Genomic DNA, 15,341 nt, shown 5'->3' on the forward strand with positions numbered 1-15,341 from the left:
ATCTATATTATTATTATTTATATTTTGATCCCTAAACTTTTAAATAATTATATTATTTTACAAAATTACACATAATAATATATAATAAATTATATATTTTCGGAACTGAGATTAAATAATATTAGTATAAATTTTACAGAATAATTAAAAATCTGCGTTGTTACACATTTTTCTCATAATAAAAAAAATAATTGAAAAAAATAACCATTAAAATAGTAAATAAAAAAGATTATTTAGAACTATTGAACAAAGTACAATCACATTTTTCTTTTTGTAAGTGTTTATATTTATCTAACTTCAATCATATTAAAAAATAAAATTATAAACAAAAAAAGATAACTTCAATCATACAAATCACAATTTTTTTAATGCTATCTAATCATCATCAACAATTAAAAAAATCAATCACAAATTAAGCCAATTGATAATTAAAAAACACAATAATTTATTTTTCAAAAAACATAGTGAGTTAAAAAGATCAATTACAATTTTTTTGGGGTCAAAATACAATCTAATCATCATCAATAATTGGTACATTATGTGACCCTAATGAGTACAATCCATTTTGTTTTTCAAAAAACACAGTAAGTTAAAAATCAAATCACAAATTAAGTGCATTGATAGTTAAAAAAACAGAATAATTTTTTTTTCAAAAAACACAGTGAGTTAAAAAAATCAATTAATTTTTTTTTTCAAAAACAATCTAATCATTATCAATAATTGGTACTTTAAAAATCAAATCAGAAAAAAATCAAATCAAATCACTAATATTTTTATGCTATCTAACTACAATCATATTTTTTTCATAAATAATTGTAAAGAAAAACCATTAAAACAGTAAGTAAAAGATTAAATCACATTAAAAACAAACAATTGAACAAATTACAATCACATCACATTTTTCTCATAATAAAATAAATAAATAAATGAAAAAAAGAACCATTGAACTAACTACAGCAATTATATTAAAAAAAAACGTCATTGAACAAACTACAATCACATCACATTTTTCCCATAATAAAATAAATAAATGAAAAAAAAAATTTATTAAACTAACTACTATCACATTAAAAAAAAAATCATTCAACTAATTATAATCACATTTTTTTCTTTGTGAGTGTTTATATTTATCTAACTTCAATCATATTAAAAAATCAAATTATAATTTTTTATTCGCTAGACAAATCACAAATATTTGTATGCGCTATCTAATTACAATATTAAAACAGTAAACAATAGGAATAGTCAAGAAGGAGAAAACAAAAAGAAAACTTACTGTTTGTATACATGGTCACTGAAGTTGAAAGTGTAGAAGTGAGAAGTCAAGAAGGAGAAAACAATAAGGAGACTCATTGTTTGCAATAGGTATGTAAAAAGTTAAATAGAGTGTGTGTATTAGAGAAGTTAAAAAGACTTGGAAGAATTTAATAAGTGCTAAGTTTTTTTTCAAAAAAAAATCAAAAAAATTAAGAAATTAAGGTTCAGATATTGGAACTCCCACAAAACTTGTGGGTTAGAGATAAATATAAATAAATAGATAGATATAGATATAGATATTTATGTTTGTTTTAAACTTTTTTTAATATACGAATTATTTGTTTTAAAAAAGGTACTACAATAATTATGAGAGAAGTCAAAAAATCTTATAGGTTGAGAAAAGTTAATAAATGCTAAGGTTAATTTTTTTTTAAAAAAAAAAACAAAAAATTAGAATATTATGATTGACATATTGGACCTTTCACATGCCTTGGGGGTTAAAAATTCCCTTTTGCTTAATATATAGTATAGATAGATAGATAGATAGATAGATAGATACAGATATTTGTATTTGTTTTAGATATTTTTTTAATATACAAGCTATTTTTTTAGATTTTTTATAAAAATAATTTAACAATAACATCATTAATCATATTGTATGGGGGAAGTTGAAAAGGATGCTGCAATAATTATGAGAAAAGTCAAAAAGATTTGTGGGTTGGGAGAAGTCAATAAATGCTAAGGTTATTTATTTTTTTAAATCAAAAAATTAGAAAATTAGGATTGGGATATTGAAGTTCCCACAAAGCTTGTGGGTTAGAAACCTCTTCCTTATATAATATACTAACATGTCACCCGTGCTATGCACGAGATAAAATAATATATTATTTATTAAAAATACAATAATTATATTTAATTTTTTATATTTTTACTCTTGTAAATAAAATTTTGTATATAAGTTTAAGAGTTTTTTTCAAATGTTTCTTTACTGTAATATTTACTCATAAACATAGATTGAAATTGTTGTATTGACAATTAACAATTAAAATTATGCTTTGTTCTAAAAAAAAATGACATAGTTCTAATACTTCAATATTTTAGAATAAAAATATATGAATTTTAAAAAATTGTTATATTGGTTTTTGAAAGGAAATAATTAAAGAAATTTTAAAAACTTAATGAATAAGAAAGAATAATTGTAACATGTAATTTAAAATATCAAAAAAAAAAATGAATAAAGACTTTAAAAAGATGTGATTACAATTAAAACTAATGTCATGTTTATTTATACGTATAATTTTATTTGGATATTATTTATATTTTAACATGCTTATTGAAAACAAAAATAAATAAAAATATCAATAATTTTGAGTTTTAAACTATGATTCTCTAGACTTGCTATATTAACTTTTGGAAGGAATATATTGGAATTTTTTTACAAAAATTGAATTTTAGTCATTGAACAAATCTTATAAGATTTATAAAAAAAAATTTATAATAGGAAGAAATTAATGATATTGCAACTGAGAGGGTGATTTATGCTCCGGTGTTGGGCCGAGGTATAGACCGAACAAGTTGAGGGCCCAGCAGAGCATTGGGCCGAGATGATCGACTGTTCACCCGGAGATGGGCTACCAGAAGTTGGGCCGGGCAGAGTTTGGTCTGTGTGCTGCCCCGGACCGTGCAGAAGCTGCTCGGCCAGGAAGTGACCGGTCAGGCTAGGATGCTCGGTCCGAGGATTGTCGAGACCAGACAGACCGAGAGGCCGGCGCTCGGAAAGGCGCGGTCAGCCGAGGTAGTTGACTGACCGGCGAGAAGGCCGACCAAAGGAGGAGCCCGGGCTAAGCTCTGCCGAGATGCCGCCTAGCCCGGTCCTTCATTCGGTTATCCGGTTAGGCGCTTAAGGTATAAAGCATGGTATGACCGAGGTAGGGCAGCTTGGCTGCCGAGCTCCAGCTATGCTGACAGGCAGTTGAGAGCAGGTGATGAACGGCATGGTTTATGCTGACATATGGGATAGCAGAGCCACGTGTCAGGAGATGACAGGGAGTGGATATGGGGCTCAGAAGGTATATAAGCATGTCTGCGCCCCCCATACGCGATAGACGAACATATCTGTAAGAAATCCTTACACAAAAACACTCTCTCCCTTCTCTCTATTCCCTCTAAGGTGTGTGCTAACTTGACCGTCGGAGGGTTTTTCCGGCCACACACCGCCGGGTAGCTCACCATTATTTGCTCGCAGGTGATCGGACATCGACGGAGCTCGGAAGAAAGGAATACGGGCACGCCGGAATATTTGCTCCCCGTACAATTGGCGCCGTCTGTGGGAATCTTGACAGACAAAACCTTGTCTTCCAGGTTCATCTGATTGCCATCCATGGCGAACAACGACGAGTTCCCGTTGTCCGCCATCGATGGAGCCACCCCGGAGTATACCCGAAGGAGAGAGGGACCACCTGCCGTCCATCCAATGGCTGACTTGGGGACGCCCACTGGAGGACAGTCAGGTGACGCGCGGGATAAGCGCGGAAGGAGTCATGGGCATTCACGGAGTCCAGACGGTCACCGGCGGAGAGACTCACACGCCAGGCGATTGGAAAGCAAGTTAAGGGACCAAGACGCTGTCATCAGGCGGATGGCGGCGGAGATGGAGGATCTTAAGCGGCATGTCAAAGGGAAAGGTGTAACTGGGGTGGGAGACCACAGTGAGCGCACCCCATCCCGCCGGTCAGGCGATCAAAGTCAGCGACGTACTCAGTCCATTTCCATCACCAGGAGTTACCAGGTTGGTGATTCCGACATGCGTGCAGAAAAGTCTAGCGCGCATGACAGCACTTACAAACCCTCACGTCCGGCGACGACGTCGAGGTACTCTTATTCTGCTCAATCAGAGGATCTACGGGCAGTGTTAAGGGAGCGGGCTCGCCGGCGTGAAGCTCAGAGAATACCTGCTTTCCAGCGGCTCTCCTACGGGGTTCACGGCAGCGAGGAGGTCGGAATGCCTCCACCCCGCCCAGCAATGCCAATATTCGAAGATACAGACTTGGCAAGGCTGAGTGCCACTCCTTTTTCCCTGGAAATAGAAACAACGCCGCTTCCGGCAGGCTTCCACCAGCCTAAGTTCACACTTTACGACAGAAAAACCGATCCGTACATGCATGTGAGCCTCTTCCGACAGGTTATGGCCGGACATCGGCGCAATGACGGACTTATGTGCCTAATCTTCCCGTCAAGTTTAGGCGAGCTGGGCCTAAAGTGGTTCGAGAGGTTGCCGGAAGAGAGCATACAAAGGTGGCATCAGTTGGCCGAGGCGTTTGTTACGCGCTTCAAAACCAACACAAAAACGCCAAAGGAAGTCGATCACTTGCTAAGTGTCAAGATGGAACCGTGCGACACACTGAAGGCGTACAATTCAAGGTATTGGGAAACCTTCAACGAGATCTTAGACTGCCCGGTCAACCTTGCTATCACGCAATATAAGCGCGGTCTCCCGGTCGGACATAGACTGCGGGACTCGCTTACCATGCACCAACCGACCTCCATGGGCCAGCTCATGCAGCGCATCAATGAGCACATCCGAGTAGAGGATGATGCGTCGGCCTCCACCGTAAAGGCCACTCCGGTCGGAACAGACAAGAAGACAGCAGGCAAGGTGCACGCAGTTGGGCAAGAGTCCAACCGCTCAAATGACCGAGCAGAGGAATCAGACCGAGGTTCAAATCAAAAAAACCGGGGTAGAGGACGTCGGAATGACCGGGATGATTATCCCTGAGATGACGTTGAGGACGCAAACAGAAGAATGAAGGCAAGGACTGGCATAACCACGGTCTTCAAGATTCCAATCTATCGCATACTTAGTGAAATCCGAGACGAGGAGTATGTCCGGTTTCCTGCTAAATTGGGCGATGGACAAAAGGGCTACAATCCGCGGTATCGTTGTACGTTTCACCGGGAGAGGGGCCACCGGACTGAGGATTGTTTGCCTCTGCGACAACACTTGGAAGAACTGGTTGCGGCCGGGCATCTGGACCTTTACATCGATGGCGGAGTGAAACCGAATCAGGCTCCGGTCGATCCCAGGGGACAGGACGACCGAGATGCACCACCACAGGGAGTAATTAATGTCATCCACGGAATCGTGGAACCGGAGCGTGTTTGCGAACTCCGGGGCATGATTAAGAAGGCAGAGCATATAAGGGAGGTTTTGTCAGTACAGCCTGCCATCAAAAGGGGGAAGACAGAGGAGAAAGACGTGATCAGTTTCACCTCAAGGGATTTAGAGCGTATCCAGACGCCGCACAACGATGCTCTTGTCGTAACACTACGCGTCAAAGAATTTGATGTTAGACGGATCTTGATCGATCAGGGAAGCTCGGTCGAGATCATGTATTATGATGCGTTCAAACAGCTCAAACTTCGCGAGACAGACTTGGCACCGGCCACTTCGCCACTGGTTGGATTTAACTCGCAGCCGGAGTGGCCATTGGGAAAGATTATCCTGCCGGTCAAAGCGGGATCCGTGGTCCAGCAAGTGGAGTTTTGGGTGCTACAAGTGCCTTCAACATACAACCTTATCCTTGGAAGAGGATGGCTTCACGCCATGCAAGCCGTAGCATCGACCTACCACCAGGTGATGAGATTCCCCTCGGCTATGGGGGCAATCAAGGAGATTTGGGGTGATCAGGTCATGTCTAAGCAGTGCTTCGTGGCGGTCAACGGGAGCCGGGCTGCCAAAGGATTCGTTCAAATGATCGAGGGACCGGAGGACCAGAGTGTCTTGGATGATGTTGGCACCAAAGCAGAAGACAAGGCAGTTGAAGAATTGGTTGAGGTGCGGATTGATGCCGAGCAGCCGGACAGGTTCTTCTTGCTCGGTTCAAGTCTCTCGGCCATGGAGAGAACCGAGATGATTGAGTTTTTAATGGCGAACATCGAAGTCTTTGCATGGTCGCCCTATGACATGCCTGGTCTTGACCCAAGCTTTATCTGCCATCACCTCAATGTCTTCCCTGGAGCAAAGCCAGTCATCCAGCGAACAAGGCGATCGGCGCTGCATCACGCCGAGGTAGTAGCAGAGGAGGTAAAGAACTTGCTTGAGGCACGAGCAATACAGGAAGTGCACTACCCTCGGTGGATTTCCAATACGGTAGTGGTGCCCAAGAAAAATGGGAAGTGGCGAGTTTGTGTCGACTATAAGACAGTCAACCGAGCTTGTCCAAAAGACAGCTTCCCTTTGCCGCGCATTGACCAGCTAGTGGATTTGACGGCTGGACACAGTCGGCTCAGTTTCTTGGATGCGTACCGCGGCTATCACCAGATTGCCATGCATGGGCCTGACCAAGAAATCACCTCTTTTACGACTCCAAGGGGACTCTTCTGCTATCGAGTTATGCCCTTTGGTTTGAAAAACGCCGGGGCAACCTTTCAGAGGATGGTGACCAAAATGTTCGCTCCTTTGCTCGGCCGGACAATGGAGGCTTACATCGATGATATGGTGGTAAAGAGCCGACATGAGGCACACCATTTGTCCGACTTAGCCGAGATGTTCGCCATTCTTAAGAAGCACAAGCTGCGCTTGAACGCCTCGAAGTGTACCTTTGGCGTGGGATCCGGGAAATTTTTGGGATTCTTAGTCACGAACCGAGGCATCGAAGCAGACCCTACTCAGATCAGAGCCGTGCAAGAATTGAAACAACCCAGCTCGGCTAAGGACGTGCAGCATCTGGCCGGGATGGCCGCCGCGCTTAATCGATTTATAAGCCGGTCATCAGATCGCTGCCGCCCTTTCTTTCAAGCATTGAAGTCAAAATTCTCATGGGATGACGAGTGTGACCGAGCTTTGGCTGAGCTCAAAGATTATTTGTCTTCTCCGCCGCTGTTGGTTACACCAGAGCCCGGTGAGGAACTCTACCTTTACCTTGCCGTCTCCCAGCACGCAGTAAGTGCGGTGTTAGTCCGGGCTGAAGGAATTAAGCACCTCCCAATTTTTTACGTAAGTAAGACCCTTCTGCCGGCTGAGACGAGGTACTTGCCGCTGGAAAAGCTTGCGTTGGCACTGATGATGGCTTCGAGGAAATTGGCACATTATTTTCACGCCCATACCATCGTCGTACTGATCGAGTTCCCCCTCAAGGCCTTGTTTGAGCGCGCAGACTTTTCCAGTCGAATATTAAAATGGGCGGTCGAGTTGGGACAGTTCGATGTGAAGTTCCAGCCGCGCACCGCAATCAAAGCCCAAACCTTGGCCGATTTTGTTGCCGAGTTCTCACCTGGCACTCATCCGGTATGCCCGGTCGACATTGCCGGGACAGATGATGCGACGCCCACAATGCCAACCGAGGAACTACCAGCTGCAGAAGGTCGCGCCGCGGAGTTAGCGCGCACCATCGAAATTCCCTCAGTTTGCACGGTAATACCTCCCGGTGCTGCGATGACGGAGTTGTGTATCACCAACCCATCCACTCTGTCCGGTACCGCATCACCAAGGGGGGAAGGAATGGTTCCACACAGCTCAGAACTTGATGATTCGCCTACGGACTTGGGCATTCTGAACCAACTTGCTGAGTCCGGTGCCGAATCCTCAAGGGGGGAAGGAATGGTTCCAGGCAGCTCAGAACCTGCGGCCGGCTTCACACCGCAACCTGGTGTTTCGCCTACGGACTTGGGCATTACGGACCAACTTGCTGAGTCCGGTGTCGAATCACCAAGGGGCACTGACTTTGAACCGGTCAACACCAAACTTGACACCGCACAGCCGAGCAGTTGTGATCCCATTGCCCTTCGCAACTCTCAGGACCCATCTGACTGCTGGAAGCTTTTCGTGGGGGACATGTGGAAGCTTTTTGTTGATGGAGCGTCCAACCGCCATGGTGCCTGCCTAGGTATTGTTCTTATATCCCCGGACGGCCTAACCATAGAGCATTCTATCACACTCGGTTTCCCGGCGTCTAACAACGAGGCTGAGTACGAGGCGCTTCTTGCTGGGCTCAAGAGCGCAATCCAAATGAAGGTTGCCGAGCTTCTGGTATATAGTGATTCCCAGCTTGTGGTTAATCAAGTTTCCGGGATTTATGAAGCGAAGGACGACAGGATGGCGAAGTACCAAGCTCTGGTCAGGGACCATATCAAGCAGTTTGAGGCAATCAGAGTCCAGCAGATTGGCCGGGAAGAAAACAGCCGGGCTGATGAACTCGCCGGCCTCGCTTCCATGGTAGATAGCACATCTCCAAACCCCCTGCTGATTGACTTTCTTCCGCGGCCAAGCATTGAAAACGCCGGGCAGACGGATGTACTCTGCGCCGAGCTAGGTCCTTCATGGATGGACCCCTTGATCTCGTTCCTCAGAGACCGGACTCTTCCAGCGGACAAGAAAGAAGCACACAAAATCCGGGTGAAGTCCGAGCGGTTTTGGCTCTCTCCATCAGGCGCGTTGTATAAGAAGTCCTTCACCGGTCCTTATCTCAAGTGCGTGCACCCGAACAGTGTGGAGGCCTTCTTGTTTGAAATTCATGAAGGCAGTTGTGGCAGCCACGTCGGGGGACGGTCCTTGGCCTACCGAGCTATTTCGCAGGGATACTGGTGGCCGTGCATGCAGGCCGACGCCCAAAAATATGTCCGCAAGTGCGAGAAATGCCAAAAATTCGCCCATCAGATCCACCAGCCTGCCAGGGAACTTCTTCCCCTCACCAGTCCTTGGCCTTTCGCCATGTGGGGGCTAGATATAGTGGGACCGTTGCCAACAGCACCGGGTAACCGGAAATTCTTCATCGCGGCCACAGATTACTTCACAAAATGGGTTGAAGCTGAGCCCTTGGCAACCATCAAAGAAAAAGACGTGAAGCGATTTGTCTGGCAGAACATTGTCACGCGGTTTGGCGTCCCCAAGATTTTGATCTCTGACAACGGTACCCAGTTTGACGGTCGCCTATTCAGAGGATTTTGTGAAGATCTGAAGATAGAATTCTACAACTCCACCCCGGCCTACCCGCAGTCCAATGGTCAAGCCGAAGCATCAAACAAGACTATACTGGATGGGTTGAAGAAACGGTTGGAAAAGGCTAAGGGCAAGTGGGCTGAAAAATTACCGAGCGTCCTTTGGGCATATCGAACAACCCCGCGACGTTCGACCGGAGAGACTCCATTTGCTTTGGCTTATGGCATGGAGGCGGTCATACCCTTGGAAGTTGAAATGCCCACCCTCAGAACTGAGAGTTTTGAGCCCGAGCTAAATGCCGAGGCTATTGCCTTGGAGTTGGACCTAGCGGAAGAGCGCCGGGAGAAAGCCCTCATCCATGTTGCCGCTTACCAACAAGAGCTCTCCAAGAAGTATAACAAGACAGTGCACCCCAGACCGTTCAAAGTTGGGGATTGGGTTTTGAGGAAGATTATGGGCAACACCCTGGTGCCAGGAGAAGGCAAACTAGGGGCAAATTGGGAAGGACCCTACAAGATCACTGGTCTGGCTGGCAAGGGGGCTTACCACTTGGAGGATCTAGAGGGAAGAGCCATACCCCGGCCATGGAATGCGGCCAACTTAAAATTGTATTATTTTTAAGCTTTTTACTTTCCTCTTTTTGTAAAGCAATTTTTTGGCTTGCAAAGCAGAATGTAATTCTTTTTGTCAAATTATAGAAGTCATTTTGCATTAGCACTTGGATTGTTCTTTTAATGTTTACAACCGAGATTTACTCCGGTTGGACGAGTTGGTGTCTTGTCCAACTTAGGATTCCCAACCGAGATGATTTGCTCCGGTTGGAAGAGTTGGTGTTTTGTCCAACTTAGAATCCCCAACCGAGATGATGTACTCCGGTTGGAAGAGTTGGTGTTTTGTCCAACTTTGGATTCCCAACCGAGATGATTTGCTCCGGTTGGAAGAGTTGGTGTTTTGTCCAACTTAGAATCCCCAACCGAGATGATGTACTCCGGTTGGAAGAGTTGGTGTTTTGTCCAACTTTGGATTCCCAACCGAGATGAAGTACTCCGGTTGGAAGAGTTGGTGTTCTGTCCAACTTGGGATTCCCAACCGTGATGAAGTACTCCGGTTGGAAGAGTTGGCGTCTTGTCCAACATGGTATCTTGTCCAAACTTAGCTACAACCGAGATGGGTATTTCGGTGCATGAATTTGTTTTGTTATGCTCAAATTGCTTCGACCGTGTTATGGACTCCGGTCGACAAAGTGTTCCAATGATAAGTTATACCGAGATAGTTTGCTGAAGATGGAATGGATTACTACCGGACAAACACTTGGCGAAAATTCAAAATTTTTCATTGATAAAGAAATTCATTACAAGAGGTGGGGACAGAGCCCGGTTACATCAAAAGTATTGAAAGCAAAAATGCAAAGAAAAGAAAACTAAACCAGGGGGGATAGATTGGTGAATTCATCCTCGGTAGTCTCAAGGTTGGTGGTTGGGCTCGCTTCTTGGGCACCGGGCTCAACTTGACCGGGCTGCACTTCCACTACGGCGTCTTCAGCCTCCGAATCTGTCTCATCACTTCCTTCTTCAAGCCCCTCCTCGGCCTCCGCTTGAAGCGCACTGAATACATCATTTGCATATGGCACGAGGTAGACCGGTAGTGAAGCTTTGGGAGGATTGGCAAAAACGTCGGTGTCAGAGCCCTGGCCGAGCTGTTCGCAAGCGGATTTCCAGCCAGCCTTGAAGTATATGTCTTGTGTTGCAAAGACTTGCTTCTTGTAATTCATCTCGGCCTCGTTGAAACCCGCGTTGTTGGCAGCCCGGCAAGCCTTCTTCTTTGCCTTCTTCAAAGTGTCAACCTCGGCCTGGAGCTCGTTTTGTTTTTTCTCGGCTGCATTCAGTTGACCGAGCAGCCTGTTATTGTCATGGTTGGCCATCTCGAGAGAAGCTTTAGCCCGGCCGAGCTCGGCTTGAAGGCTTTCAACATGGCTGACAGTGTCGTTGGCTTTCTGCCTAAGCCGGTGGATGCGCTCCAAGACCAAATGTTGTTTCTGAATGGCCTGCACAAAGAAGCAAAGTACATCAGAAAGGGGACCGAGCAAGAAGGACCGAGCAAACACTTGTGAAATGTTAAAAAGAACGCCGACTTACCCTGGCCATGGACTTCACGGAAGATTTTACCAGCCGGGTGTCAGGGACGTGGTCACTGCCTACCACGTCGCTCGGTAGGAGAAATGCTTTGGAGAGATCGAAGGCAAGCAAATGTTCTTTGTCTGCCTTGATCGAAGCAGTCGCCGGGATGTCCTGTCCCCGGTGCTTCAGCTGAGGACGCCAAGCGGGCACGGGAGCAGGAGTTTCAGCAGGATGTTCGGTTGTCAGCTCGGTGACGAGCTCGGCGGAGGGATCTGCCCTTGGTCTTTTTCCAGCCCGGCGCGCTTCTCTGGCAGATTGCACGGCAGCTGGAGCTGGAGATGCAAGGGCTACGACGGCTGCACTCGATTGACCGGCAGCCGGGGAACGGGTGGTGACGCTCGGTATCTCGGCTGAGGTCGCGGTTAGAAGGTTTTTGATCCGAGATCTTTTGGCCATTTCTTGCTCGTCGGTTAACCGGATTAATGGGACGTCTGGTAGGGATGGATCTGGAGGTGGCGAAGGAGCTCTGAGGAAGTCAGTTACTCTACTCCGGCGCGGAGCAGAATATCTGTAAGTCGGTGTGTAGCCGAGCAATTCGTTGCAGTCTCGGTGACGGTACCTAAGCACGGCCCGAATTGCCTCGACGTTGGGGAATTGGTAGTTGGCTTGCAAGGCTTGGATAGCTGCAAAAGAAACAGGGAAACCGGTTAGTAAAACTAAAGAATAAAGTTAACCGAGCAAGTTTGAGTGGCTTACATGAAGAACCGAAGTCCTTGCTTATGAACCAGCCCGGCACCTCGGCTGTTTCGTAGTTGCCGGACACCCAGAAAAATCATCATCGTGCATATCTTTGTCCGGGGTGCCGGTTATGATTTTTTCCTTGCCCGGTCTTATTTTCAAGTAGTAAGCTAGGCCGTCGCCGGTGTGGCCCATTGTGTATTGCCTCAATATCTCGGCTAGGCCTAAGTTGGTGCCCAGCCGTTGATTCAATTCGTGAACGCCGTTGATTATTCTATAAGTGTTGGTGGACACCTGTGTGGGTGCCAGCCCGGTGCGGCGGAGGAACTCGGTTATAAGAGGGTTGAGCGGGAAACGAAGACCCCCTTCAACGATGGATAGCACGGTGAAGGGGCACCCCTCCCTACCCCAAGGTGTGGTCTCCTCTTCTGCGAGCTGCAGGTGGACATCGGCCGGGACGCCGTAGTCCTCCCTAAATGTAACCACCGCAGCCGGAGTATCCACTAGGAAGCGGAACTTCCCCATTTTTGGCCGGCTTAGTGTATCCCGGCTGAGGGATTTGGCTCTGGGTATTGGATGTTGCCCGGTCCTGAGAGCCTCAGGAATGACGGTGGTCCCCTTGGACTCTGCAGGAAAAGGATGGCAAGTGTTAGCGCGGTCGCGCGAAGGTGCTGGATTTAGCTCGGCCATTAAGTGTGCCAAACCACCTCGGTTGTCTATTCTATCTAAGGAGCCCGGTCGCCCAAGCGGACCAGATGTTAGCCCGGTTGAACGGCCAAGTCCTTCTGTTATCTCGGTTTTCGCCTTGGTTGAAACAAACATGTTGTTTGCCCGGTTTGTTTGGTTTTTTGGATCAAAAGAAGGCCCGGAGCCCGGTTCACCCCAGTTCTTCAGTGTTCTTCAGGCAGACGAAGAACACCAAGAACAATGGAAGGTTTGATGCGGATTCTACGACCTATGCCCTAATAGCTATGTTTTTGTACCCTAATGTGTGTAAAATGAAAGAAAATAGCAACTAGGGGGATCGAAAATCTTACCTTTGGAGGTTGGGGGCAGTTCTTCCAAGAGTGAGAAATGGCAGTCGAGATCGAGTAGAGGGCTTGAGCTCTGGATCGTCAGGAAGTATAAGGGCAGTAGGAAGAAACGGCTTGAGGAGGGTGTTGTATTTGTAAGGGTGAAAGGCCGCCCAAATTCAAATTCTGGCAAAAACGGCGGGTTGGCTGCCCGATGACCAATGGCAGACCGCCACGTGTCCCCATTTATGGCTTTGGCAGGACTGAAGCGACGGGTTGAAAAGACGAAGAGCCAACCGAGCTACCTTCAACGGGAATAGGTCAGCCGAGGAATATAACCGGTCAAATCTGCGGACAATTACGTCAACTAGCTCGGTCGAGGCTTGGCGTCTTGACGACCGGAGAAACGTTATCTCGGACGAGGTGAATAATCCCAGTCACGCTTCCGCGGACGGAATTAAGGGGCAATTGAGAGGGTGATTTATGCTCCGGTGTTGGGCCGAGGTATAGACCGAACAAGTTGAGGGCCCAGCAGAGCATTGGGCCGAGATGATCGACTGTTCACCCGGAGATGGGCTACCAGAAGTTGGGCCGGGCAGAGTTTGGTCTGTGTGCTGCCCCGGACCGTGCAGAAGCTGCTCGGCCAGGAAGTGACCGGTCAGGCTAGGATGCTCGGTCCGAGGATTGTCGAGACCAGACAGACCGAGAGGCCGGCGCTCGGAAAGGCGCGGTCAGCCGAGGTAGTTGACTGACCGGCGAGAAGGCCGACCAAAGGAGGAGCCCGGGCTAAGCTCTGCCGAGATGCCGCCTAGCCCGGTCCTTCATTCGGTTATCCGGTTAGGCGCTTAAGGTATGAAGCATGGTATGACCGAGGTAGGGCAGCTCGGCTGCCGAGCTCCAGCTATGCTGACAGGCAGTTGAGAGCAGGTGATGAACGGCATGGTTTATGCTGACAGATGGGATAGCAGAGCCACGTGTCAGGAGATGACAGGGAGTGGATATGGGGCTCAGAAGGTATATAAGCATGTCTGCGCCCCCCATACGCGATAGGCGAACATATCTGTAAGAAATCCTTACACAAAAACACTCTCTCCCTTCTCTCTATTCCCTCTAAGGTGTGTGCTAACTTGACCGTCAGAGGGTTTTTCCGGCCACACACCGCCGGGTAGCTCACCATTATTTGCTCGCAGGTGATCGGACATCGACGGAGCTCGGAAGAAAGGAATACGGGCACGCCGGAATATTTGCTCCCCGTACAGCAACATATGCATTTTAACAATTTTAAATTTTGAAAAAAAATAGATTAGAACTTTGAACATCAATTATTGTACAACATTTTTATTTATATAATGATATAAATAAGGATAGGTAACAGATAGATAAAAATTAATTATAAATATAGCTATATTTAAAAGGATATAGTTTTGTATAGTTATATTTTAAATTCTAAAATTTATTTTTTAACTTCCTATATAAAAAGATTCAAAATTTTAAATTACATATGATTTTTTTCTAAAAACATATGAACTCACAGTGGAGTAGAGAGAGAAGTACTATAAAGGAATAGAGCAGCTGTACATATTGAAGATAAATAATTAAATAATTGACTAACACCTTTAATAGTTTTGAAAAAATTGATTAAAATTAAAATTTTCTATTTATAACTTTGAAAAACTATTATATGCTTTTGAAATAATTCTCTGCATCAACTGTTAATTAACACATATCATGATATTAAAAAAATATTAAAAGTAAATTTTTTTTTTTTAAAAATGTAATGATATACAAACATAAAATTAACACAAAAAACTTATTAATAAAGATTTTGTTTGGATTTTATCTATCACTTTAGTGAGTGACATGTTTTTTTATTATACAAATGATCCTATCACGTCATTTTAGTATAAAAATTCTAGGAAAACAATATTAACCAACAAAAAATAGTTATAAACAAAAAACTGATAATGGTTGGTAGAGAGGAGAAAGAAATGACACACAAAATATGAAATATAAAAATAAAAAAATAGTCATAAATAAAAAAGAAGAAGAAAAAATGGTGTACCTAAAAGATAAAGGGTACTTACGTGTAGCTCCTAATAAGTAGATTATTGTCTAATAGGTCCCATGGAAAAAAACAATTCATAAAAAAAGTCACTAATTGTAAGTTTTAGCGACAATTTATAAAAATCATGACAAAAAAAGTCACTAATTGTCAATGTTTAGCGACATGTATAAAAAATTGTCAAAAAAAAATTATTTTGGCGATAATTTTACCAAGAC

This window comes from Camellia sinensis, chromosome 4 (assembly GCF_055761805.1).
Source record: "Camellia sinensis isolate YWXY chromosome 4, ASM5576180v1, whole genome shotgun sequence".
Classification (NCBI taxonomy): Eukaryota; Viridiplantae; Streptophyta; class Magnoliopsida; order Ericales; family Theaceae; genus Camellia; species Camellia sinensis.